General features: G+C 43.2%; 1 long non-coding RNA gene across 2 annotated transcripts; it reads left to right on the top strand.

Moving 5' to 3' along the window:
• Nucleotides 1-3877: 3877 nt before the first annotated feature.
• LOC139042104 (uncharacterized) lies at nucleotides 3878-27884 on the top strand. 2 transcript variants are annotated; one of them, XR_011498341.1, is made up of 4 exons: nucleotides 3878-4405; nucleotides 6141-6296; nucleotides 22758-22813; nucleotides 23459-27884. It is a non-coding gene; the product is annotated as an uncharacterized lncRNA (long non-coding RNA). The 2 variants fall into 2 exon arrangements; XR_011498340.1 differs by having other exon boundaries at nucleotides 3880-4405; nucleotides 22755-22813.

Below are 27884 nucleotides of genomic sequence, written 5' to 3'. Positions count from 1 at the left end.
TTATATCAATGGGGGAAATAAGAACTGGCGAAGAGCTGTTCTCGTCTCCCAGCTTCGACTGCAGGGAGGTCTTCTTTGTCTGTCTGTTTGCCACGGTCCCAGCTGGAGTGTTACACGAGTGGACGTGCTCCCTGAGGCCTGCGTGGGTCTCCTAGCCTGCTTCTTGGGATCAGGGAACACATGACTTCTGCTACGGTCTGTTAATAAGAACATGGCCACGTCTAGCTACAAAGGAGGCTGGAAATGTACTTGCTAGCTGAGAGGCCATGTGCCCAGAAAGAAGGAAAGAATGGATTTAGCGGGACAATAGCATTCTGCCTCCTTCCATCATTTCATAAGTATCAGTTCAATACTGACGACGTGCCAAGGACATTCGAAGCACAAGGGATACAATGAGCAAAACAGACAAAAGGTTTGTGCCATCACGTTTACCTTCAAGGGCAGAGCAGAAGCAGGGAGTTGTGGAGGCACACCAGAAATAATAAAAAATATATAAGTGAGGTGGCCAACAAGAAAGCAGAGAAACTGTATGGGGAGTTTAGGAAACAGAAGTGACTTGTTACAATTTGAAGCAGGGTACCAAGGGAGGGCTCCTCTGAGAAGGTGGCGTTTGAGCTATGCCCTGAAGGAGGCGAGGGAGCGAGCCATGCAGACCCGTGGGACAGCGGAGCTGTCAGGTGGTCGTAAGAGGAGGCGCAAACACCCCAGGCAGGCGGATGCCTGGTGCCTGAGGAAGAACAGGAGGTCTGTGAGGCCGGAGCAGGGCAAGCAAGGGTGGAGGAGTAGGAAATGAGGTCAGAGGGGCATCAGCCGGGAGAGCTGGAGGAGGGGGTTATGTGGAGATTATGCGAAGCCTTGAAGGCCATTGTCAGAACTTTGGTTTTACTCTGAGAGGGGCAGAGGCCACTGGAAAGCTTTGAGCCAAGGACTGTCATGCTCTGACTTACATTTGAAAGGCTATTATTTTGCAACTAGATTATTAGAAGCAAGGATAGAAGTTAGGAGGTGATTGCAATAATCCAAGAGAGAGGACGGTGGCCAGGACCACAGTGGTGGTGAGGGCCGTGGGAGGGATCAGGGTCTGTGCATCCAACTATGTTTTGCAGTCAGTTGTCCACAGGGTCCCCCGTCCCCACTCATGTGCAGATATTCTTGATAAATGAATGAATGAATGAAAGAATGAATAAATAAGCAAACGCATTTTAAAAATTTCCATCTGAGCATGTTGCTCCCCTGTTCAACACTGTCCATCGTCTCCTGGGCTTGGCTTATGAGAGCTCGAAGATCTCGCCTTACCTACGTTTCCAGGCGCATTTTCTTCACTCACCTCCTCCTCGCTTGAAGGCACGATGTTCCTCTCCCTCTGCAGTCTTTTTCTGTCTCCATCACAAACCCCTCTGTGTGAATCGCCTGCCGCTTTCACAGGCAGGGACCATCCTCTCGTCACTGTGTTCCCAGCGTCAGCCTTGGTTCCTGGCACATGGAAGCTATTTAGTCAAGTGTCAGACTGAACTAATTTCCTAGATCTTGGCATCCGCATCTATCTCTTCGCTCCCTTATCTCTTTCTTGTACTCTCTTCTTATTCTTTTCATTATTTTTTCCCTAACTCAAATACAAATACAAATGAGCTTATTCAGGCCAGACAGAATTATGAACTGTTGAGAAGATAAAATATACCCACCTACCTATCCCTCTCTCCTCCTCCTCTATTTTTAAATTTGCATCAAGGAGACCTGAGTTCAAATTCTTGCTTGCTAGGTTTGTGATACCGGACAAACAACTTAACTTTGAGAATTTCATCATTTTACCTGTAAAATGGGGACAATAATGCTTATCTTTCAGGTTTGTTTGAAGATTGAATAAGTAATATGCATAAAGCAGGGTGCTTTCATTTGAGTGTCAGAAGAAGCTTTATAGAAGTAGAAGGTATGGGTTGGCCCAGTGGTGTAGTGGTTAAGTTCACATGCTCCACTTCAGCGGCCCTGGTTCACGGGTTAGGATCCCAGGTGCAGACCTATGCACTGCTCGTCAGGCTATGCTAGAGCAGGTTCCCACATACAAAAAGTAGAGGAGGACTGGCACAGATGTTAGCTCAGGGCCAATCTTCCTCACCAAAAACAAACAAACAATTAAAAAGAAATAAAAAGTATTATTCTCCTCCCTTCACAGACGAGGCTCAAATTTGCATGTACATAAGTGAGAGAATCAGCTTAGACTTCAGACTTTTGCTTCCTAATCTGATGCTTTTTCTGTTTTACTATCCCTTCCTATGACTCCAGGCTTGACAAAAATTGGTATCCAGTTGCAAAATGCTCAATATGGATGATACCCTGGACTTCTGGGTGGGCAGTTTGGAATTTACCCAGGTAGAATCCTAAAATGACGACAAAGCAATAAAGATAATTAATGAGCTGCTGTTTGCCCAGCACTGCCTGTGGTTGCTGTTAGGACCACAGGTCAATGTGAAGTCCCCTTCCATGCCCTCAGAGAGAAGACTATCTAGTTGCATGGATAATACTGACATCTATAAAGTGACAGCGAAGGTGACCAGCCAGAACACAAGGTGATGAGAGGGCCAGGGACAAACTCTAAGAGCTGCTGTTCCAAGGAGCTGAATGGATGGGGGAGGGTGAGGCTGGGCTTCCCGAAGGCGGGGGCATGAGAACAACAGCCTGAGGGATGTATAGGACCTGCTAGGCGGGGAGGGTGGGGGGGCATCCGGGAGAGGAGACGGATAGGAGAAGTGGAGAAGCAGCAGCTCTGGCGAACTTTTGTTTCTCGTGCCCTTGATGCAGCGGCAGTTATCATGGTTTAAAAATAACTGGAGGACACTGGGGTCAGCGGCAGTGGATTTCTATTAGACAGGAGGTGAAAAGATTAGAGGCTGCAGGCTTGCCCAGAGTCTGCTTAAGAAGACTGCCTTGGCTGGGGACCCACTTCAACGGGGCTCCCGTGTCCTGCTGGGCTCTGCCTGGGGGGCCTGTTGTAGGCCGAGAATTGAGAGGAGAGAGAGTACAGGGAAGCCAGGAGACAGAAGAAGGGAGACACTGCCCAGCTGCAGAAAAGCAGAGGCCCCTCTGAGACGGCAGCGATCGGCCTCCTCCTGCTGAGAGGGGCAGGGAGGAAGTGAGGATGGCGCTGGTGGAAGGAGCGGCCAGGCCAGCCTCTGCCCGCAGCCTCTGCTGGTGCCCTCCCCGGGCCCTGGGACTGCTAAGCTCTTTTGGAGAAGCAGTGAGCGTGGCTTCAGTGACAGTTTGAACCTGAATCAGGGCACTCTCAGGCAGCCCCAGGAGCAAGAGATCATCCCCGACCGAGGAGGCGGGACTCATTCCGCTCACACTCAAACACCAAGATGAAATTCAAACAGGTGTTTTTTTTTTTTTAAACAATCCCTTAAAATAGTCATGAATTTTATGAGAGTTGTAGAACGCTCTCACAGGTTGCTGGTAGGATTGTACCCAGATGTAAGAGTTTTAGAGGGTGTTTTGGCAGAAAGGATATATTCTTTGACCTAGCAATTCCAGTTTTAGGAGTTTATTCAAAGGAAATGACCATGGATATGGACAAAGATTTATTGCAACATTAATCACAAGGTTTATTGAAGCATTACTTCTGAAATAGTGAAAAATTGCAAACAAACTAAATACTCAAGAATAGGGACGTGATCACAGAAGTTACAGGAAGTTCCTATCAGGAAGCACACAGCACACATCAAAAATAATGCTACAGGGCAGGGGTCAGCAGACTGCTGCTGGCGGGCCAAATCTGGAGAGCTGCCTGATTTTTTATGGCCCTTGAGCTAGGAATGGTTTTACATTTTAAAGGGTTATATAAGCACTTATATAATAGCCTCAGTTTTGCTTCTTGGTGTGCAAAGCCTAAAATAGTATGTAGCCCTTTAAGAAGAAGTTTGCTGACCACTGGTATAGAAGAATATTTAACGAGATGCAGAATTTTCATTATATACATAGTTAGGTGAGAATACAGTGTTAGTTTGTGTCTGGGTATCTATTACTGTTTAACAAACTATCCCAGAATTTACCAGCTTCAGACCACAGTCATTGCGTCTGCTCAGGAGTCCGTGGGTGAGGAATTTGGACAGGGCAGAGCAAGGGCGTCTGAGGTCTCAAAGGGACTGTGTGAATGATTCGGGGCTGTCTGCGATGGATCTGTATCGGAACAGAAATCCAGGGTCTTAATTCTGTCTGTGACCGGGCCCCTTGGTTCCTCTTCCTGTGGCCCCTCCATACGGCTGGCTTGACCTCCTCACTGCATGGTGGGCTGAGGGGAGCTGGGTTTCTTACATGGTAACCGGTTTCCTCCAGAGCAGAAGCAGAAGCTGTCAGCCTCTCAAAGGCGAGGCATGTTTTCCCTCCGCTGCCTACCCTCCATCTGCTGCACAAGGTCAGCGCAGATTCAAGGGGCTTTGGGGGATGTGCTCCACCTTTTGATGGGAGGGGCAACATACACGCGCAGGGTGGGGAACAAGTGCGGCAGCTCTCTTTAGAGACTATCGCAGTGTGTAAAAAACAGTAAAGATACAGAGATTCATGTCTAAATTCATGGGCGTCTAATGATGACCATGGGAGCAATTTCCAGGGGATACTAACGTGCAAAAAGAACAGCCGTGCTTGCGTTAGAAATCTGTAGTAGATGTCTGTTATAGTCATGCTTGCCCATCGTCTTTGGAACAACATTTTTAGATTTGGGTAGATGAGCCAATGTATAAGACAGAACTCAAATTTCTCTCTGCCTTGCAGCTAGAATGCAAGCACGTGAATGTAACACTTAAAACAAAACAAAAAACGGATAAAAAAGTCTTGAGCTCTGGAGCCAGACTGTCTGAGGTCAAATCTCCCCTTTGCCACTTTCAGTCTGTGACTTTAGACCAGTTATGTAATCTTTCTATGCCTCAGTTCCCTCATCTATAAAAAGGGATAATCACAGAACCAACCTCCTCGGCGTGTTGTGAGGCTTAAATGAGTTAATTCTTTTCGTTAAATTAAAGTATAGTTGACAGTCAGTATTATATTAGTTTCAGGTGTACAACATAGTGATTCGACATTTATATAAGGTTACGAAGTGATCATCACAAGAAGTCTGGTTTTGCTGTTGAGTCATACGAGTTCTTTGTATATTTTGAATATTAACCCCTTGTCAGATAGATCATTTGCAAATATCCTTTCCCATTCAGTAGGTTGCCTTTTAGTTTTGTTGATGGTTTAAATGAGTTAATTCTTGTAAAGAGCTTACAACAGCGCCTGGCACATTGGGCGTGCTCAATAAGTGTTAGGATAGGGCCTGGGTTCTGTTCTGTCAATTAGACATAAATATAAAACTTCAGTTCAGATGTGAACAACAGGAGACAGCAGCCAACTCTGTGTGGAGCTCAGAGTTGCTGGCGCAGGTAGGTGCAAAAGCATCTAGCTTTTCCCCTTGTCACAAGATGGAAGTGGAGTTGGCGGTGGTAGCAGTTACAGTAAAGTTGAGTCCCAGAGATTTATACTCAGCAGGTGGTTTCTCCATTGGATCAGTCCTACTTGGTTTTCTGCATTACTCCTGGAAACTTCAACTCTAATCTGTTTTTCCAGCTAGTGCAATGATTCTATGAGCTAAAATATCTTTTAATAAATTCTTTTTCCCCCCTAAACTATACCAAGTGGTTTCTGTTGTTTGCAATCAAGAACTGTGGCTGAAAGAACTATGGCATGGTTTCAGGGATGTCAGGGAAGACCTCCTGGGCTATTTCTCATGTCTGATGCTCTGGCATCAGGGGATATTCATTAAAGGGATTCTCTTATAGATTGCATGTCAATACATGCAAGTCTGGGAAAGAAGATATCACACATAGAGTTTTCAGTTGTTATTGTTATTGTGTAACATGCTTTGTTTGGAACCAGGGGGAGCTAACTTGGATTCCTGCCTAAGCATCTTGGGCCCGGAATTAGATCTGTTCTGGTTAAATTTGCTCTTCCCTAGCTCTCCAGGACTGGGCAACATGACATGGCTTTGTCTTATCACATTTCCAGAGTTGCTTGATAATGACCAGAACTTCTTTTTGTCTTAGAATGTCTTGCATTCTTTCCTTTGGGTGACATATAACATTTATATAATTTTTGTATTTGTCTGATCCATTTAGACTAAACAAGTGAGTACAGAGTCAAGAAATGCTCTTGATGTTAAGATTTGGAACATCTCCATATCCATCTGGAAAATTTTCAGCAGTCACTGGCAGGTATTGTCAAAAGATGCCAAGAATCCAGAAGAAGACAATGGAAACATTTTGGGACTAAAGGTGAAGACTGAGTGGCAAGCTGAGTCTACCATTGGTTATACGTGTAATACTTGTGGTAAGGGGAGGGGGCTGAAACTGGGAGAAGGTTGTAAAGTATGTAAATGGGAGAGGAGCTTTTTTATGGGAGGAATAGGGGTATTAAATAAATTGAATGTACACTTTTGAGCTGTACAGGAGTACATTGTCAATGCTCATGATGCTGCAAGAATCATCACATTAGTATAATTTCTTAAGATCCCATGGGACAAAATACCATCATCTCTATATTACTCCAGGAATACTCACAGGGGCTCATGGTGCCAGTAACAATGAGTAAGAACTCATCTCAGGGAGATAAGTCCATCAGGCGTTTCTTAAGACATTTGCTGGCTGCAAGATAGTGTTGACCCTGAGGATGGGGACAGGGAGATATGGATGAGGCACTTGGGCAGCCAGCATACCAGAGGGTGTGATTGACCAGGGTTTGGGTTAGGGACAATGGGGGGTGGATTGAGGGAGCAAAACACAGCACTGCAGGGAATAAGAAGGGCCACTAAAATAATATAAGAGATTATGGGAGATAAATCCACATGCTCATTTTATATTTTACTAAGATCACCCCTGCTCAAATATTACACAGAGCTCACTGTGTGTGGCTTTTCTCTCTTCTTCCAATTGAGGCATTTCTGTGAAACTTTGCTTCAAAGTGAGGAGAGTTGGGATCAAGAGATCAGAAGTTCTAAACCTGAGTTCTTAGATTCGTTGTTTATTATCTGTGTGCTTTAGATCTTGTTGGTTCACTTTGTTATGTCAAAAAGTGGCATCTGTAAAATGAGAAAATAATACTCATCTTACACTTGTGGCTATGTGATTATGAGTTGGATATGAGACGATATTGAGGAATTATTATTAATTTCATTGGGTGTGATAAGGGTAAATGCCGTGTTGCTTGTAATTTAGTAAAATGCGTCAGTAAAGAAAGATGTGGATGTATAGCAACATGTTCATACTGAGAAATCCAGGGTATTCAGGCTGTTAACACTATTCTATCTACTTCTCTGCGTATGTTTGAAATTTTCCATAATTAAAAGTTAGAGAAAATAACCATCTCACTTCTATCACAGTATTAGTGTGAGGATAAACTGGAAAAGATGGACGGAAAGTGTTTTATACATGGTAAAGCACTAAACAAGTGTGGGTTGTAGTTCTTGTCATTGTTCCTAGGACCAATAAAAAGTTAATCCAGCTCTGCTCCTGTCTGGATGACTGCTCTTGGTTTCTCTTTTCCCACTTTCCTCATCTATGTAATAAGACCGGAGTTGACCTCTTCCAGAGGGCCCAAGGGAATGCTTTCTGATCATACTTTCTATCATTGTACAGAATGGAGGCAACAAAGTCTACAAAGAGGGTTGGGGAAAGGGGGCTAGATCCCATTCTTCTCTGCATGTGGGGAGTTATCTCTAGATGGTTCACTAACTACAGTACATCGTAGCATCCATTTCTACCCAACAGCTCCCTGGCTTCTGAAGAGACCTATCTGCTTGATTCTAATAATTAATGCTTTCAATATAAGAGACAGAAGAAAATGAGGTTTTGTGGTATCATCTTTCAGCCATTTATCTGGCATTTTCGTCAGAACTTTAAATCCTTTGGAGAGAGAATATTTAGGCAAAGTGTATTGTTACAATATGCCTATAGGAACATTTGGTCTTTTCTTCTTTCTTCCCAAACTCTAAGGATTATTCCTAAGAGTAGAACACAGCTACATTTTCCCCTTCATATTTTAATAAAAATAAATTAATGATCAACGTGCTATTCTTTGCAATTTTATTCTCTTTTCATATAGACATAAATTTTTTCTGAGAAGTCGGGAGCACTGTGCTTAGTAAGAAAAGACACTTTATGTTTAGCTATTTGCATATTAATGCTGCTGTACCTTCCCTCATATGGATGATGTATTGGTGACCTAGGTATTAAGTTGCTTGCTCTCTTGTACTTTGACTGAAACTTTGAATTGGAGAGAACAAACTCTCCAGGCTGGCTGGAAGCCAGGCCTCTCTTTCTTTCCAAACTATTAACATAGTGGGACCTTGGATAGCCTTGAAAAATCACTTTGCTTCTGCAATTTCTCTCTCTCCCTTTGTGAAATTAGAGCAATGGTGTGTTCAACCCATTTCTTTCCTTAGGGGATATGATTAATGGGAAGGATATTTACAAAGTACTTTTGCTGCTTTAGAGGAGATGTTCTATTGAAGGTAATAATAGAAAGTCTTACAAATCATGAGACCTCTGGTTGGTATGTTGTCTGGATACACAATAGTCATATTACTATTTTATATTTTGCAAATTAGATCTTTCTAGCACAATTAGGATTAAATTGGATGGGCATTTTTTCATCCTCAGAAACCATGCTATTGTTTTAAGAAGAGAAAATAAATGCTCAGTGACATAATAATAATAAATAAGATTGGCAAAATATTTGAAATAATTCAGTGGGTTACAGAGAAAAATTTTATTAGAAAAAATCAGAAAGGCTATTCAGTTGATCATTCCTAGCAGAAAATCACTGTGAATAACTAAACACCAATCACTTTTCTCAATAGCCACTTGTGAGAATGGTGACATGAAATTATGATGGGGAAACCTCCAGACTTTGATTACCAAAATGAAATGCATTTTATAGCAAAAATTGATGAATTAACATGAAACAAACTATCTCCATTGGTAACTCAGACTGATATCAGGTATGTGTTTTGAAGAGACATTTCTGGGATTAACTATAAGAGACATTCACCGTGGATGATGAATCCTCATTATCAACCGCTTCAGCGGCCCCCTTGCAATTCCGTAGGATGACGCTATTCAACACGGTGGTTCTGAGCCACTGAGAAGTCACACGATCAAGAAAATTAGGGCTTCAAGGACCCTTAGAGATTGCTAGACAAACCTCTCTCCTCTGCAGAGGAGGAAACTGAGGCTCATGGAGACCCCATTAAAATATATTTAATATACTATACAAAGTATTTATTCATTAGCTCAACAAATGTTTATTGAATACCTACTATATGTAAGCAAACACTGATTGATTACGTCCTTTGTGCCACGTACTCCAGAAGGCGCTGGGGATGGGTATCGTTCTCAGACAGAGTAGGGGTTAACAGGAGAGACTGCACGCCAGCAAATAATTAAATGCAATAGAACATGGTCAAAGAACTATGAAAAATAGAGCAGCTCACTATTCTTGGCCGAAGAAATAGCCCGGAACAACATTTCTTAAACTTACTCCATAAAATAAAATGCTCTATAATAATAAGAGTCTTGAGAAAAAAAACATTCTTGGTTATATAAGGTTAGGAAATGTTGCATAATTTTTTTTTGGAGATTTACAGCACAGAGATGATCTGCAGTTAAAAAATTGCGCCTCAAATTTATTTGAGCATGGAAAGTATCCCTCGATCCAACCTTTCCATCTTTCTTTTCCTCCTCCTCCCCTCCCTCCTACCCCCTCTTCCTTTTCTCCTCTTCCTTCTCCTCCTTCTCTTCTTCTTCCTCCTTCCTCCTTCTTTTTCTTGCAGCACATTTTTCACATCCTACAGAACTCTCATGTTCTATAGGAGATTATTTAGGAAGCTCTGAAGAGTGTTTTGTGTTTTGGTCATTGTTCAGTTGACCAGAAAGCTCCATTAGCTGAGAAATCATGTTCTTGAGAGATTCAGCTGATGGAGGCTTACGGTAGTTCTAAACCATGATTGGAATACTACTGCTGTCCCAATAGTAATAAATTAACAACTTGTCCTCATCACATATGTAGAATGTTGAAGCAATAATTATAATTTGGGGGAACTTGATTATTAACGAGAAATGATGTAATGTGGAGATGTAACATAATGAACAGTTGATTCTGTTTTCTTCAATCAATCTAATATGCCTGGCACAAGAGATAATCCAGAAGGTATAAAATTTTGGAGCAAATACACATTTGAGGAAATGCTCCCAGCTGCCAAGAAATGCAGGCTGAACCTCTGAATGTAAAAATAGTTCATTTCAGTGGAAATTAGAGTAATAGATAACGTTGCAGCTCTTCTTTCTTGATGAGATTTCATTATTATCAAAATTACAAATCATCCCCTGGGCGGTCGGATTATATATCTGCCTGTCCTCTTGAAATCTCATTTAGTTCAGAATGACTGCCACGTAACGCATCTTTGCATACTCTTTCACTGAATTTATCATCTATAGTACTTGTAAATTGCCTTGTATATTCAATATATATGTATGTGGCATATTTCATATATCATATGATTTCTGTTTATACAACCCTGCATAAAATTCTGCACTGTGGCAGTGACGTGAATGTAATGTGGGATGGTGTTTGGGGAGCAGGTTGACAGGTATGCCTCTGGGTTATTTGTCGAGTCAGTCTCTGTGGGAAGACTAGACATAAAATTGGTTGGATTTTGTTTCTTAGATTCCCTCATTCTATTGATTTTTATTTTCTAATCTCTTGTAATCCCTGGCAATAAGTGTAGATAGCCAATAAAAATCTAATAGCCAATGATGGATACCCCAACAAAGTGCTCTGGCAACAGACTTTAGTGTCTGTTCAAATCTCGGCTTTTCTGTTGCTTCTTCCAGGAAGCTTTTATGCAAGACTGTTCCTCCTAGACGCTCCCGTAGTGGCTGTCCTCGCTGGCTCTCTTTCCCGTGTCTCCATGTCTCTTTGTTTATCACGCTCTGTCTTTCTTTCACTCATCTCTCACAGTAAAAAGTTTCTATATCAATTTTACTGGTCCTTATTTTTCCTTTTCACAGTAGTACTTACCTTGCCATACTGAAGTTGCCTGACTGTCGGTATCCCTCTCTAGAGATTATAAATTAGGTGAGGGCAGGAACCATGTCTGTCTGGGTCATTATGGAGTTCCCAGCAGCTAGCAGAGCAGACGGCCGATAAAAGCGTCGAGTATAATTGAGTTGGACTGACCTCTGCTCATTTCAAACCCCGCTGCACCTCTTCGCACACTTTGCCGGGTAGGCGCTGCCTTCTCCCTCTATCAAATGAGACTTCGGTTAACGACTTGACGTGGAGCCACAGATAGTGTTTCTGAACTTAGAGCACTAGACTGCGTGTCCTCACGGAGCCAAATCCCTTCCAAAGACAGACATCCTGAAATGCTCTCCCTCTGTCCACTAAGCCATGTGCATTAACTTCTTCCAAATCCGGGCCTGTATTCCACTCCTCCAGGATGCCTTCCTGCAGTGTCCCAAGCGAACCTTGATGCTATAGCTGGCATTTCTCAGCCCTTAGCACTCAGGTCCCCAGGAAGCAGGCACAGTTGTGTGCTAGACCACAGCCCACTACTGTGGACCCAAGTTATTCTGTGTGTGGGTGACGGTAGTGTCCTCTCTGACAACAAGCCCGGGGTGAGTGAATGAGTGTAGGTCTAAAAACCCTCTAGTTTTCTTGATTTTCTTATCATGTATCTGTCAGTTACAAGTTCACCTTAATCTTTCTTAATTTCTTTACATTTTTATCCTGTATCCAACATCCTTACATCTTTTTGAGGTGGTAAGTTTCCATGTGTTTTTATTTGTCCTCAATTTACCCCTTTAATGCTTTAAGGATGTGTTCTGTGCTCTAGATCATCTTCTGGCTCTAATCCTATTCTCCCTATAAAATTTCTTGCGAGCTTCAAGAAGTATCTTAACCACTCTGGAGATTGGCTTAGGCCATCACTTTATATCTCAGCTCAAAAACATTGTGATTTGATTAACGTTGGTGATTTCCTGTATTTTCAATTTGTGATCTGCACCTTAGTCATTTCTTGGATTGAGAGCCATAATAATTATAATACCATGAACGTAACTACCACTGCAGCGATCAACAACTAAAGTATTTACTGACCATCACTTTGTACCAAGCACTTTACATGAATTTCCTCAGGTAATCTTCATGAGACACTATCAGGTAAGCAGGATTGCCATCCCACAGACAAGGAAACTAAAATTCAGAGAGATTAAGTAACTTGCCTGAGGTTGCAAAGTTGGTAAGTGGCAGATCTAGGATTCATATTCAGATATATCTGATATTATAATTCTTTTAACTGCTTACTTTGTCTCAGCAGTGGCTGCTACTGGAAACCTCATGGAACGAATTGTGGGAGAATTTCCTTGGATCCCCTATCATCCATCTACCTGGGCCCACCTCCAAAGGGTTATAAATCTCCTCTTTCTGCCCAACAGTAAGCGGCTTTCAGTGACTGTGAGACTTTCAGTCTCCATATTACGCCTGTTCCCATGACATCCTTATCAAATGATCCTCTTCATTAATAGTCACTCTCTTCTTCCAGCAGCAGATCAAGAAACTTTAGGGTCACCTCTTTCTCTCACACCCCCACATTCAATTCGTTAAGAAATCCTGTTGCTTCATTTTCAAGCTCTGTCCAGAATCTGATCACTTCTCATCACTTCCACCTGCTGCCAGTCTGGTCCAAGCCACTGTCACCTTGAACCTGGATTACTGAAATAGCCTTTTGGCTTCCTCACTTGTCCCTATTCAGCCTTTCATAAACTCAGCGCTGATCTTTAAAATCGTATGCTAGAATACTTTGCTCCTCTAACTACAAACCCTTCTGTTTCCGACTAAAGGCCAAAGTCCTTACAAATAGCCTACGAGGCCCTTCACAATCTACCCACGCCTCCCACTCCCTGATTTCCACCCTCCCCCTGAACTTACGGCACTCTTCTCCCCTCCTCACCTGGGTTAGGCTCCTCAAGCACAACGAGACGCAGCTGCCTCCAGGCTTGTGCTCTGACTCTGCTCTGCCTGGAGGTCCTTCTCTAGACATCTCCATGGCTATGCTCTCATCTCCTTCAAATTTTCACTCAAATATCACCTTGTCAGTGTCCACTCTATTTAAAAGTGCAACTTCCCCGAACTTCCAACTGTTACTCAGATCCATTCCCCTCCTGATATCTTTATCAACTTAGACAGGTTGCATTACTTTCTTAAATATCATGTTTTTCCTGCTCTGTCTCTCCCCACTGGAGTGGAAGCTCTGGAAGGACAGGGATTTTGTGTCTTTGTTTACTAGGTTTCTCCCTGTGGACCAAGAACAGTGCCCTGCTCACCATATGTGCTCAATTAAAGGCCGTCAAATGAATGAAGTAATGACTGCTTAATTTTTACCTTTTGATTGGTCCCCTCTCAGCACAGCACAGCAGGATTTGCAAAAAAGGCTTCAGGGCAGTCCATGGAATGTTTTCTCAGACTTGAGGGTCATGCTGTCTTCACAATTTTAAAGATTTTTTTAAATGACTTTTTCTCCAATTTTTCATTTTCCTGTCTGAAGCGTCATTATCTTGTCAATCCTCTGATTTCAACTCTATCCCTATTGTCATTTAGATTACAGCTTTCTGGACCTCACTGATTTTCTGTGGGAGTGAAGGTTCCAGATGCGGCTGCCTGGCCATTTTTTATAAAGCTTACCATTTCTCTGATGCAGGTATTAATCTCTCCAACGATGCCCAGGACTCTGGTGGAACCCTGGCCTCGGCTGCCTGGGCTTGTAGTGTGCAGGATCCATTTACTCAGGCCCCAGATGCCTTTCTTGGGTTGTAACTGAGGGCTGGACTCACTAACCTGTAAACATAGTTTGATTTAAGTTCCTGCCACTTGCTTTTCTGCTTCTTTGCACAGCCAGAAAAGAATGTTCTGCAGTTTCTATTCACTGATTTGGTATTTTACTATGAGAAATACTTGGTGTCATGGGCAATTAGAAAATTTCAGCATGGACTCCAGCTTCGATGCATTTGTAAAATTGTTAACTAGGGGTCAACCTCATGGCATTTGCTCTGCTTTGGTGGCCCAGGGTTTTGCCAGTTCGGATCCTGGTTACGGACATGGCACCACTCATCAGGCCATGATGAGGCAGAGTCCCACATATCAGAGCCAGAAGGACCTACAACTAGAATATACAACTATGTACCGGGGGCTTTGGGGAGAAGAAGAAGAAGAAAAAAAATGTTAACTAGTGCTTTCCCTGGCTCTGATCTCCAAAAGATAGTCCTTTGCAGGTCTGCCTCCACAGAGATATTTGTCTATCCTTATTATTTGCTTCCCATTTCTAAGCTAGTTCCATACACATGGCTTTCTATCCTGTAACAATTTATTAAAAATATCTTTTGAGGTGCAATTTTGAAAACCTTTGAGATTTTAGATCAAGTGGTTCTTTTTTCTTTTGAGGAAGATTAGCCCTGCGCTAACTACTACCAATCCTCCCTTTTTGCTGAGGAAGACTGGCCCTGAGCTAACATCTGTGCCCATCTTCCTCTACTTCGTATATGGGACATCTACCACAGCATGGCTTTTGCCAAGCGGTGCCATGTCTGCACCTGGGATCCGAGTCGGCGGAGCCCAGGCTGCCGAGAAGCAGAACGTGCACACTTAACTGCTGTGCCACCGGGCCGGCCCTCAAGTGGTTCTTTAGGCTCTGCCTTATTCTTATAATGATTTATCTCTTCAAATAGCTTTAGTACAATTTAGATATGAAATAATAATGGTAGATAATCCATACATTTACAATTTGTAATGCTTAGTGGGAAGATCATGGATTTTGGAGCCAGATGGATCCAGATTTGAAACTCACCTTCAATATTTCCCAGCTTTGTGACTCTGAGCACCTTACCTCACCTCTCTGGGCCTACTATGCCTCATCTTTACCAAGGAGGCAAGACCACCTTGTAGGATTACTATATTGTGAGGATGGAGGGATGGTGCCTGTAGAGGGCTGCAGGGTGCCTGATGCAGAGCATGGGGAGGGTGCTTAGTTAATATGAGCTCCTTTCCTTCCCTGCTTTCCCATGGACTCACTTGTTGTGATCCCCACTGCTTCTGCACACTTGTTCTAGGTACTAGGACTCCGTGTGGAAAGGAAAATTCTTACCATCATGGTGCTTACATTTTAGAGGTGATGATAGAAAATAAGAACAAAGAAAGAAACACAGATACAGTACCAGCTATAGTACCAGCCATTAAAAGTGCTAAGAAGAAAGGTCTAGTAGAGTGAAAGGGCAAGGATTAGGGTGGGGGTGAGGTGGGGGAAGGCAGACTATTTTAGACAGAGGACAGAGAAGGTGGTGGAGTGAGCAGGAGGCAAAGATGAGACTTGAATGCATACTTCTTGAGTCTAGTCACCTGTTAGCAGTCAAGTGTTTGGCGAAGCTGCCCTTCGATTTTCCCCAAATCGCTGGGTATGGAAGGGAGACACACATGTTTCCAGATTCTCCTTAGAGTCCTTCTTAGGTGTGGAAGATACCTCTATTGTCAGTTAGTTCTTAGTCACAGGGACGTTTGCAAGGACAACAGTTCTAGGCTTTCATTATTGAAATGATCCTGTAGTTTTCACCTCCAAAACCCCATTAGAACTTGTCCCTTTAGAACTTCTCTCCCACCAACACCAAGGTGCCATCATCTATGCTGTGGACCACTGCAAACGCCTCTTACCTGGTCTGTGCCTGTCGGCTCTCCCGACTCCAACACACCTTGAGGTGTTTCTGCAGCAGCAGTCCACTGCTCATCTTCCTTGGAGAGACTGTTGAGATGGAAGACCAGCTATGATGGCGTGAATCCCAAATTCACCCTCCAAACACACCTTTTATTGTTATCCTCATTCATCTTTCAAACTCCCAATTATCTCTACTATGTGTTTACCAATAAGGAATTTTGTAGAAACGAAGGACAAATGGACTTTTTACAGATGAAGTTTTATTCTCCTTAATATTCCTCCATTCCTTTGATAATAAAATTATCCTGAAAATTAACTATCTTTATGATACCAATGGAAGTAGAAAAGTCTAAAAGAACACTCAAGATGGCTATTTGGAAGAATACTCTTGGTAAGTTATGCCAGAATAGCTCTGAAATACAGGTCAATTCAGCGATATAAATACCTAAAATCACACTCAGGCACTAAGTGCTATTCATAAAAAATTAAGAGGAATTTAGAGTGGTTTTAAAGTTTGGTACAAATGATAAGTTGAAAAATAAGCCATGTGGTACCATAAGTTTCTATATTTAGTGTTGAAAAGTTATGGACATCCCTTGGCCAATGATTGTGGAAAATTTAGATTTGGGCCATAAATGTTGAAATTCCAGTTATTCAAATAAGATCAAGTATGTTCTTAAAAAATTATGGTTAAATTATTCAAATGAGGTCAAGAATGTTCTAAAAAACTGAGGGAAACTGTTATTACCTGATTTTATTGTAGTGCTAGAGTGGGCGATTTCAGGTATTTTATAAGCTAATTATTTTCTTCCTTGACCTAATTTAATAGGTTAGAAAGTTCTCCATTTGACCACCTATCTTGATGGAATAAAGTCAACTAAGTTGGATACTCCTGTGTTTTATCTTAGTGTATACGTGAAGATCAGGAAGATAAGATTTTAAAAGGCGGTCGTTATAAATTTGAGGTCTTTGGATCAAGAATCATATGTTCTAAAATTATGACATAGTTTAAGTAGTTAGTAGAGAAAACAGGATTTGGAACAATGATGATTTTATGGGAAAAATATATTCTCAATCTTTTTGTATGTTAATAATGATTTGCTAGTTGCAAATCACCTTTATTCATTAAAGCAATTTCTCTAAGGATTATTAGTAGATTATGCTTTATCAACCTCATATATTCTTTTATATGTATGTGAAAATAATGAAACTGTATTCCTTTAAAAAAGTATTTTGTCATTCAGACGTTTTACTAACCAGCTGGATCTTCTCTTGGTTTAGTGCATTTTGGAGATTAGGTTCTGGTGAATATCCTTGTTCATGAAAGCCCTGCTTTTAAATAATTTCCTTTTCTGTGGTTTCCAGGAAAAATTAAACATTTACAGGAAAAAAAGTCAACATCCTTGATGGTGCCAATGTACTTTTAGCATTTCCGTTGGCTTTGGGAAGAGAAACATAATTTATGTCCCTCTCTAGCTTCTGCTTAATTTTGCGTTAAATACCATATGTTTGGTAACAATTGTCTTTACTCATTTTGTCTTTTAACTCCAAATTTCCACCTTTTAATGATTTGCTCAAAAAGGATGGAAGATAACACAAGACTTGCCTTTGAAAGTCTACATATTTCTTTATGACACGTCTTTTTAAAAAACAGAACCCATATTTAGTGTCTTAACTATGGCAAAGTTGTTTAAATCCAGCCTTTTAGTTCTTTATGTTTCTGAGGAAGGTAGTTTCAGAGGCATCAGAGAAACAGCAGATCCTGATGGATCATTTATTTAACCTTTCCAGTAGGTAGATTTTCAATTACAATTTTATTGGCAATGCATGGAATATAAATACTCGATTAAAATCTCTATTATAAAAGGATCTGATTTCACCATGGCGTATGTCTTTGTATTCAATTAAGAAAGTTGCTTAGCTTAACTTTCTAAACTTCCTAGTCAGTAGGGCTGTCAGACAGAGAAATTGGACTGCTGCTCTGGAAGAAAGTGAGTGCCTTAGGCCTGTAGACACCAGGCGGGGGCTGGGAGGCCATCTCCCAGGGACACTGAGGACAAGATTCCTTCTGGAGAGAAAGTCTGTACCAGAAAGAAGCAGTGCCGATGGCCGCAAGATTTTACCTCCAGCTTCTGTGACCTTGTAGCGCTGGCATAACGAAATGTGGAGAACACTTCTTTTAGTCATTTCCTTTTTCAAGCCACAGTTCTTCCAGAGATGCCCGTCTTTGTGGAGCAGGAGCACTCCATCGAGGTGGCATTAGACACTGTTCTGTTCATCCACCAGCAGCTGTACAATCATGAGCAAACTGCTTCTTTACCTACATGTCTATCCATCTGCTAATCTAATTAATTTAGGGTGAATTTTGATGGGGTGAAATAATGACTCCTGATATGGTCCCTTCTGTCGCCCCATCCACTTGTTAACTCGGAGTCTGCTCCCATGTAGTCTTCAACTAACCTTGCTTAGCTTTGCAGATGAGAGAATCTTGGCATTCCACCTTCATCAGGTCTCTCTGCTCCTTTTTCACTAGAGCAATACAGTGTTGAAGAGATCTGAATTATTGCAGGTTGGTGGCATAATGTTAAGGAGTTGAGTTAGCTACTAGGATATGATTTTTCAAACATGTCAACATTTGTTGAGTACTTACAATGTGCAAGCAGCTGGATATTCAGTGCCTGTGCTGGGGTCATCATATTAAAAGAACAGATTTGGGTCTCATTGCAAAATGCCCACAATCTACTTGGAGATACAACTCATATAGCAAGAACTACATCTGACCGTAGAAGACTTGCTGCCTTACTTAATGGTACAGTTCAAATGTCACCCCTTAGAGAGGCTGTCATTGACCGTCTAAATCGAGTGATACCAATACATGCTCTCTGTCCCTTTCCCCTGTTTAATTTTTTCCTAGATAGAGCTTATTGCTCCCTGACAATCTATCTCTGTGTGTCTGTGTTATATTTGTTTATTGCTTTTCTCTTCCACTAGATTTAAGTTTCACGAGGTTAAGGACTTTGTTAATTTTTATCCCTGGTGTCTAAAACAGTAGCTGGCACAGTGAACATTTGTTGAACAAAGAAATGAACATGTCCAGGGAATAACAAATTTTTTATTAGGTGAAATAATAAAATAGAAAATTCTGACAAGAAGACTTCAAGAAAATGAATTATTTGGGGTAGTTGCCCATCTTTTAAGGATGGGTGAGAAATTTTAGTCAGTGGCCAAGCAGGGGTCAGGGAAAATTCTTAATTTTCTCTGTAGGGTACTTAAAGCGGGACTTGAGGTGGGGCAGCAAAAAATACCTGGTTGGGCCCACCAACCCAATACCCCCCAGACATCCCCCAATAATATGCACTGGTTGGTCTGTCTGTACAGGTTTAGAGGGGCATCTAGGGAAGCAAAGCTACAACACAGGTATTGGTTTGGAGGGAAAGGTGGGAGGGTTCATATCAGCTGAGAGCAAGGGGATGGAGCCGACACCTTCAAAAGGAGAGTCCCCCCTGGGGTGCAGACTCCCCATGTGCACCGGAACACTCTTCTTTGTAGACCCAGGCAGGCAACCCGTTGACTGTATTCTGGGACTGTATCATTGCACTTTAAAGTGGGTTCTAGGACTGGATCCTTTCCTTATTTTCATGCAGTTATGGATAAACACTAAATTCACTTTTATTCCTGGAACTTAAAAAAATCGTGCAATTTCGATGGTTATTAAAACCCGGAAAACATGACATCAGCACCTCATCGAAACCAGAGCAGGTTTTCCCCTCTTGTCTGGGGCATCTTATGCTGATAAAGCGAGAGCTGGTGAAGCAGGCAAACTCTGGGTCTTTGCCCCTGTGAATGCCCTTCTCAGACTGAAACAAATCAAAGATTCTCAAGGAATTTTCCAATGCTGTAGGACTGATGAATTTAGTTAAGCATCATAGACCAAGAAAGTGTAGGAGAAAAGGCAGTAAAGGTACTGTGTTAGAGAATGGATCCATTCACTTGGGTTTCTCTTAGCAAACTGTCCAAGCTCTCCCTCTCCTTGGCCACAGAGTGCGGTGTTTAATTTCACCTGCCACATGAGCCAGCTGTTTCAGGAAAGTATCACTTGTGTTTTGCATTGAACAGTCCTGTTGCTATTTCTAGCTGGTACTATGAAGGCCCTGCATCTCCCTGCAGCATCGTCTCACTCTACAGCCGGCTGGTGTCCATGAGGCCAACATCGTGGGCTGGGTTCTGAGCTTTCCATGAATGACTTGATTCCCCGCAAGGGGCAAGACCCTCAAGGCTGCTCAGGGCCTTCATGCATTTGTGCTGTTGCTCCCAAGGGGAACAAGCTGGAGTGAATGTCTCCAGAAGAGAAGCTAGGGATGTCCTCTTCAGTCTGGAGGGCAGGTCAAGAAATATTGATCTGAATTTGAAATTGTTGCTTTAAGTGAGAGAGAATGTATTTGTGAGAAGAGTACTGGGCTAGAAGTTTGTAATCCTGCCCGCCCTCTGGTTTGACCATTATTTGTTTGTGTGAACTTAGGCATATCACGTTACCGCTAGGTCCTTGTCTGCTCACCTCTAAAATGAGGAAGAAGTTAGTGCTTCTCAGTCCAAATTACCTTTAATAGAAAAGAGCAAAAACATTTAGACAGAATTGCCATATCTCATGGTACCAAATTGTTCACCAGTTCCCTTTTGCCTACGGGATATTACAAACTCTTTCACTTGACATTCAAGGCCCTCTATAACCTGGTTCCACTTTATCTTTCTCCCCTGCTGTGACATCGCTCCCATTCACGACCATATCTCTGCATGCGCGCCCATGGTTTTCTGCCTTTGTGCTTTGCTTCCTTGTCCCTTCTGCACGGAATGTCTCTCTTATTTTCTCTACCTCTCTACATCCTACGCATCTCTTAAGGCCTGGTTCAAATGCCATTTCCTCTGCAAGTTGGCTCCTCCAGAAAAAAATCCCTCCTCGTTAGCTTAACCAGGCCTCTCTCATTGCACACTCTCTGCTTTGTTTTTGTGTTTATTATCTTATCTCCTCTGCTAGTTTGTGGTTTTCTGGGGGGTAAGTATGGCTTCTTTTCCATTTTGATACTCTTCTCACTTCCCCCTACTAGTTCCATATGTAGCACAGAATCTTGTGCGTATTATGGTTCCATTAAATTTTGTCAAAGTAATAAATAAATTTAGCCATAAAGAGGTTAAGCAAGAGAGTTTTGGTGGAACAACAGAAATCCATCTGGATTGCTGGAAAAATAACCCAAAGAAATTGCCTTGTTGATCTTTCATCAATACCATAGCCTTTTTTTTTGGTAAGGAAGATTAGCCTAAGCTAATATCTGCCGCCAATCCTCCTCTTTTTGCTGGGGAAGATTGGCCCTGAGCTAACATCCGTGCCAGTCGTCCTCACTTTGTACGTGGGACGCCTGCCACAGCATGGCTTGATGAGCAGTGTGTAGGTCCCCAAACGAGATCTGAAACTGTGAACCCCAGGCCACCGAAGTGGAGAGTGCGAACCTAACCACTATGCCACTGGGGCGGCCCCAATACCATAGCCTTTAAAAAAAACTATACAAGTAATGTTTACTTAACCATTCACAATTCATAAGGCTTTTTTTTTTTTCCATATGTGATTATATTTCATTCCTAAAACAACCTTTGTGGTTACATATACTGCAATATAATTCTGATATTAACTACGCAGACTCAGCTCAGACCCCACAAGTTAAGATCAGATCACAGTTCCCAACAAGACTGCCTTCGCTTCAGATGCCACCAACACTTTTGACCAACTGGCTACAAATTAGGGGTACCCATGACCCCCTTAGCTTTGACATTCACTAGAATGACTCACAGAATTTTAAAAAGTGCCATAATTACAATTAGTTGTATTATAAAGTTTACAAATCAGGACCAGCCAAATGAAGAGATACATGGGGTGAGGTCTGGTAGGCTTCCGGGTGAAGAGCTTTCCCTGACCCCTCCCCGTGGAGTCAGGGCACACGCCCCTTGGTTCACTGATGTACATCACCAACCAGCAAGCTCTTCTGAGCTGTTTATTGAGTTCAGAGTTTTTACTGAGTTCCATTAGGTGGACATGATGGATTAAATCGCTGGCCACGTGATTAGACTCCGTCTCCTGCTCTCTTCCCACTCCACTGCCTGGAGGTTGGGCTGATAACACGTGGCTCTGACTCTCTAATCTCATTGTTGGTCTTTCTGGCGTGACCAGCCCCCAGCCTGAGTCATCTCCTTAGTGTAAACTCAGAGGTGGTCCAGGGGCCCACCATGAGCAACAGATGCTCCTATCACTTAGGAAATTCCAAAGGCTCAGAGCACTCAGTCTTAGCAACCCAGGACAAAGACGAGACGGAATCTTTATTACGCAACAGTGGGAAAGAAAATACTGTTCTCATTTTACAGGTGGTACTGAGGAAGGAGAAGCTACCTGTTCAGTGTCACAAGGCTGCATACTAACGGAGTGAGAGCTCCAATCCTGGGCCTCTGACTTCAAGTTTCAGTCTCTTTCCACTGCACTATGAAGGCTCCCCTACAGGAAGTGTAATTTTGCATTGTCATTGTCATTATATCCTTCAGACTCCTTTGAGTAGCTGGATCCCTTGGGAACCATGATCACTGTTCCAAGTGGTTATTAAGAGCTCCTTCTCCTTTGGTCTGTGGCCCACTGATGCAGAGAGTGTGGGGTTGGCAACCCACTGACCAGGTTGTCCGTTATACGACAGGTACACACAGCTTTGCAGACTTTGAAGGTAAGACACAGCCAGAGCTGCCTTCTTCGTTGAGCTCTGGGGAGCAGTGGAGCAAAGCAGTCATACATGTTCAATTTTAGTGTCTTATTTCTGTAGGGAAATCTCCACGCAAGATGAGAGCATTCGTTATTGGAAGGCTATCTATATATCTGTCTGAGATATTCATCTAATCTCTCTCTCCTCTCTCTCTCTAAATTGTCTGTCTATCAACGAGTTTCTAGCAGCCCTGCAGACTGAGTATGGCTGGGGCCTGTTTCTTCTGATGGGGAAGGAAGTGTAGGTAAGTTGAAGATCCCAGACATGGTTGACACACAAATTGACAATGTTTTTGACATTGCTTCCTTCTCCCTTCTCCCTTCCCTAATTCCGCCCACTCTTTCTGTTCCCTTTGTGCTTTCCCAGTTTTCACAGCGCTTTCTTACTTCTCCTCCTATGTGGAGCCATCACCCTAGTTGTCTAACACTTTCTGTGTGTCAGGCACACTTCTATGTGCCTTATATCTATTGTCACCTGGGATCCTCACTATTATTATCGCCATTTTACATATAAGGAAACTGAGGCAAAAGCTGTTTAGTGAACTTTCCAGGTCTCTCAGCTGGTTGGTAGCAGGTCTGGGCTTCAAACCTTGGCATCCAGATGCCAAGCTCTATACTCTGACCCACCTCACTAAATTGCCTTGATTAAGCAAAAAGAACTTCACTTGGGAGTCATGTGATTTTGGGTTAAATTGCTGTCCTTCCTCCTTGAGGCTTGTGTGACCTGAGTTGAGATGTATAAACCACCTGAGCCTCAGTTTATTATCTTTTAAACAGGGTAAATGAACCTTCCTTGATATGGCGCCACAAGCACAGAATGAGAAAGAGTGGCCAGCACATGGGTAGTATGCTCTCTACTCACAGCCTTTTTCTTCTTCCCCCTGGGACAGAGAAGTGGAAAGACCTTGAGAAGGGATTGCCACAGCCTCTCTGAGACCTGCACTCAGCCTTGGGAATGCAGTAGTTTTGCCATCTTCCCGCTGAGGGACCCCCACAAAAACGATGCTCTGAAATGTCACCAGTGAGGAGGTGGCTCGGCTCCTTATCACACTGCTGCAGCTGTGCCCAAGTCGCTTAGAGGAGTAGTTGGCTTGTTTCTTTTAACCACAACTTTCAAGAAAGTGAGCTCCAGTGCCTGGAAAACCCAGATATGTCAAATCACTGTGCAGAAGTCTGTTTTGCTCCACCCGAAGCCATTTTTCATTCTCTCTGTTCTTCTGTGACGCTTTCGATCTCTGCAGCAGAGAGATTGTGGGCAGGAGCCTGTGATGTGGGCCACAGTCGTTTCTATGCCGGCTTGAACTGTACGGCTCAGCGTTGAGACAGGTGGTTACAAGGCCTCTGGCTGGAAGTTCACCTCTCTGGGGTTTACCACTTCTTAAGGAACTGCCCTCTACAGCGACTTTTCCTACCCCTCCAGGCCAAGCTCAAGTTCTGCCCCGACTCTGTGGAGTGTCCTCGTCCCACCCAACACGACCAATTGCCCACTGTTTTCGTTAACGCTCTTTGTTCTGCTTGGTCTTGGGTTTTTCACTTGACCGTCTCCGAATCTGAACAGTGAACTCCTTGAGGGCAGGGTCATTGCCTTACTCCTTTCTTTGCTGAGTGCATAGATCCCTGCTTGATACTTAGCCAGCGTCTAATAGATGACTATCAAATTGAATGGTTGTATGGCCTGCCTGCCTTTGTGCCTTGCATAGATTAGTATTGTTCCAGGACTTTCTACTATCTATCTCAGAGGTTCCTTATTAGGCACTTACATTGAGGTCATTCAGTCCATTGGTCCTAAGGAGTTTCCTTGACCTCCGTTTTCTTTTTTTCTCCAAATACCAAGGCAGTCTAGCAGAGTGGAACACAAGCGAGGTTGGGAGCAGACACACCTGGTTTAGAATATTGATTCTGCTGTTTACTACTGCTGTGACCCTGGGCAAGTGCTTCACCATCTCTGAGTCCCATTTCTCAGCTGCAAAATGGGGCAATGACTTCCAGAGCTGCTGAGAGCCCATATAGCACCTTTCCGGGAATTAGAGAAGAAACTCAGCAAGCTGAGTGTGGCCGGATTTCAGCCTTTGCTTGCTACAGCCTGCAAACCACTGAAGGCAGCTTTTAAAGGATGCCCCTCACAGGGTGCATGAAGGCTAAATGAGGTCATGTATGTAAAGAGTGAGCAGAAACAGGAAGGAAAGTGTTGTATTTTTTGGTGAACTGAATGAAAATACCACCACGTTACTTATACTGCACGTCTTCTTTCCCTCCCACCACCTCTAGCCCCACCAACCCCAAGCCCTCTATTGCTCCCATACCATGGGAAAATCCCAGGCAACACTGAATTGCCAGCAAAGTTTGTCACTGAAGCCCAAGTCTCCTCTCTGGGTATTGCGTCCCCACTCCTACTCCCACTTCAGGAGCCCTGTGCCCTCATTCTCTCTCCTTTCCCTAAAGAAATTCTGTTTCTGGAAGGAAACAAGCTGATCTCAGTAGTTTGAGCTTTTTCTTTTTTCTAATTGTGGACTGACGGGCTTTCTCTGCTGCTGGAGATAGCTCTGGCATTCCTAAATAGATGTAGGAGCTGCTTGGGAAATGTGGGCCCATTTCTGGGTCACACAGCAGTTGTTTCTTCTGAGACACAAGGCAGATCTGAAGATGGACCCTAGGAGGGCTAGTACCTTACTGGCTGAAACAGATTCCCCCACATCCCCCTATAGATACAAGACATTGTGATAATCACGTCTTTGCCAGACCCTAAAATAAGCCAATAAACTTTAAACCAAGCAATGAACATACCAACACTCTCTCATATTCCTGACCCCATCCTGTCACCCAGCCTTACACGGGACTGTTTTTTTCTGATCCCTCCTGCCTGCCCTGAGAAAACACAGTCAGGATTGTTCACATCTTTGTCCTTGCAGCTCCTGTTTGCAGAAGCTAGGAGAGAGAGTGGGAGGAGAGCAGATGCTAATTTCATCCTGGCTCCTTGATGTGCCCTGAATCCCAAACAGGAGCCACAGTGAAGCACACTGGGACAAAGGTTTCAAGACACCAGAATCTCCCAAACTTCCCCAGAATCTCGGGCTGGAGGCTCAAGGGGGTTGCTGATGGTGTATGAGATTGCAGAACTTTCTCGCACCGTCACTCTGACAGACAGAGAGGGCTAGCATTTTAGATGTTGTGTGTCCTGGGGGACAAAGCAAATCATGAATAAAGACATGAAATGTTTATCATCCTGTAGCTAGCCATTTTCACACATCTCACTTAAATTTATGCTCCATTGCTGATGTTGGCCTGCTGTCAGGGTAGTGGAGTGACTGAGTGTTGGTTCTGCAGGTCGATGATCTGGATTTGAATCTTGTTTCCTCTAACTATGCAGCTGTGTGAATGTGGGCAAATTGCTTTATATTTTGACGTCTCAGGTTTCTTTTCAGCTAAATGTGGTTGGTAATGGTACCTTCTTTATCAGATTATTATGAGAGTTAAATGAAATAAGGCAGGCAAAATGCCCAGCACAATATCTCTGGCGTATTGTAAAATGTGCTCATAATTGTTAGCTGGCTGTTACTACCAGAGATAATAGTGATGACCAAAAGGATTCTCTTTTAGCCCGGGGGAGGTTCATCTGAAACACAGTTTTATGTCAAGTATATGATTTGGAATTTGGGAGAGGCTTTCCCTGCTTTGCGACTTTGCTGCAGCACCATGATGCGGAATGACCGTCATTAGACTTGAATCCAAAGACCCGGATGTCAGTTCTGACTCTGTCTTTATTAGACTGTAACCCTCTGTGGGTGCCTCACATAGGAGGTCTTGGCCTCAGCTCCCTAATCTGCAAAACAAAAGGACTGGATGAGATTGATGTAGATGGTTCTATGTTGACAACTTTCTCCAGACAGAGGAGCCGGAGGCCTGGCTGGGTCTCTCTATTGCTGCCCAGTAGCTTTTGTTTCCTAGCTCATGGGAAGTCCGAAATATTAGAAAGTGAATTCCAGACATCTAATCTTACTCCGAGCTATGCTCCTGGGCTATGTGCTCTGCTGTGTTGGTAATACTGACTCGCCATTCTAAAGTTCTGACACTTAGTCTGTGGAGATAAAATAGTCTATGGGCAATGGTCTCTGTGAACATTAGTCTACGTGCAACAACTTCCTATAAAATGAAAATAAGACATCACCTGAGTGAGTGGAGTGAAACAGACATGTAGCCCATGGGGACCCAGGGTCATTTATGGTAGAAATTCCTCCACTCTGGGGTCAATGGCCCCCAAAGAAGTCATGGCCACACTTTGACACGTGGCAAGGGGACCAGTAGATTTTCGCTTTGTTTTAGGGCACAGAGAAGGTTTGCTGGAGCGTAAGGCTACATGTGTAGCATTGATTTGTGTCACCTGAACTCCCTGGGTGATTCTAGGAGGCCCCCCATCAGTTTCCTCTAAGAAATACCTGTGGCAACTCGGCCACCCTGGCGCTGCCACAGATGGCTGGCCCCGGAATGGACAGAGTGGACTGTGAGAGACATTGGGGACCGTTTGTCACAGGTTCCTTATAACTCGAGTCTTTCAGGGCTCTTATGGTCACCCCCAGCAGAGTCAGACAGCACTGTACACAGCGACTTTGGGATCATGGGGTCAGAGGGTCTAAGCAGATGCAGTGTTCTTGTCAATCTGGCTGAGAAAACACTCCCCAGATGGCATCATAGTTCTCGTTTGTTCCTTAAACCTTGAGAGATATGAAGCAGTTTTCAGATGGCTGTCCTAAAGAATAAGAAGTTTTGAGACAATGGTTTCTCTCAACATATGGACACGTGGCTTTTCAGTGTGCTCATCATATGTATGTAACCAGATGTTTGCTGTGGTTTCAGATATGATTCACCTCAAACCATTTTAGGTGGATGTCCAATGCCTTTCCTAAGATTTCTGTCATTTGCCAAGGGGCTAGGTTTTGTAGTTATCTCTAGCTCTGAACTTCTGCTGTTACTGAATTAGTTTAGCTTGTAGATCATGCTTTGTGTACAGTTGCTGTTCCACACTGGTGGGCATGGCTACGGAAACTCAGCTCTGTTCTTTGATTTCACACACACACACGCACACACACAGACACACAGACACACACAGAGTCTTTGTGGGTCTAGCCGACTCTCCTAGGAGCCTAGGATTGAAAGCTAACAGAAGAGGCAAAGAAATGTGGTATTTACTTTGCCCATAATAAAAACCTTCAAATTCATTGTGAAATGCCTTTGTTATTAAGGATCCTTTGGACAGCCTTCCCTCTTAGATGGCCGTCCTCTCTCTCCCCTTGCTTCCTGTTTGTTGTTTTGGTTTGTTTA

The sequence above is a fragment of the Equus asinus genome, chromosome 25 (genome assembly GCF_041296235.1).
Source record: "Equus asinus isolate D_3611 breed Donkey chromosome 25, EquAss-T2T_v2, whole genome shotgun sequence".
In the NCBI taxonomy this organism is placed as follows: Eukaryota; Metazoa; Chordata; class Mammalia; order Perissodactyla; family Equidae; genus Equus; species Equus asinus.
The sequence above is the reverse complement of the archived record's forward strand: the minus strand, read 5'-3'. Positions and strand labels throughout refer to the sequence as shown.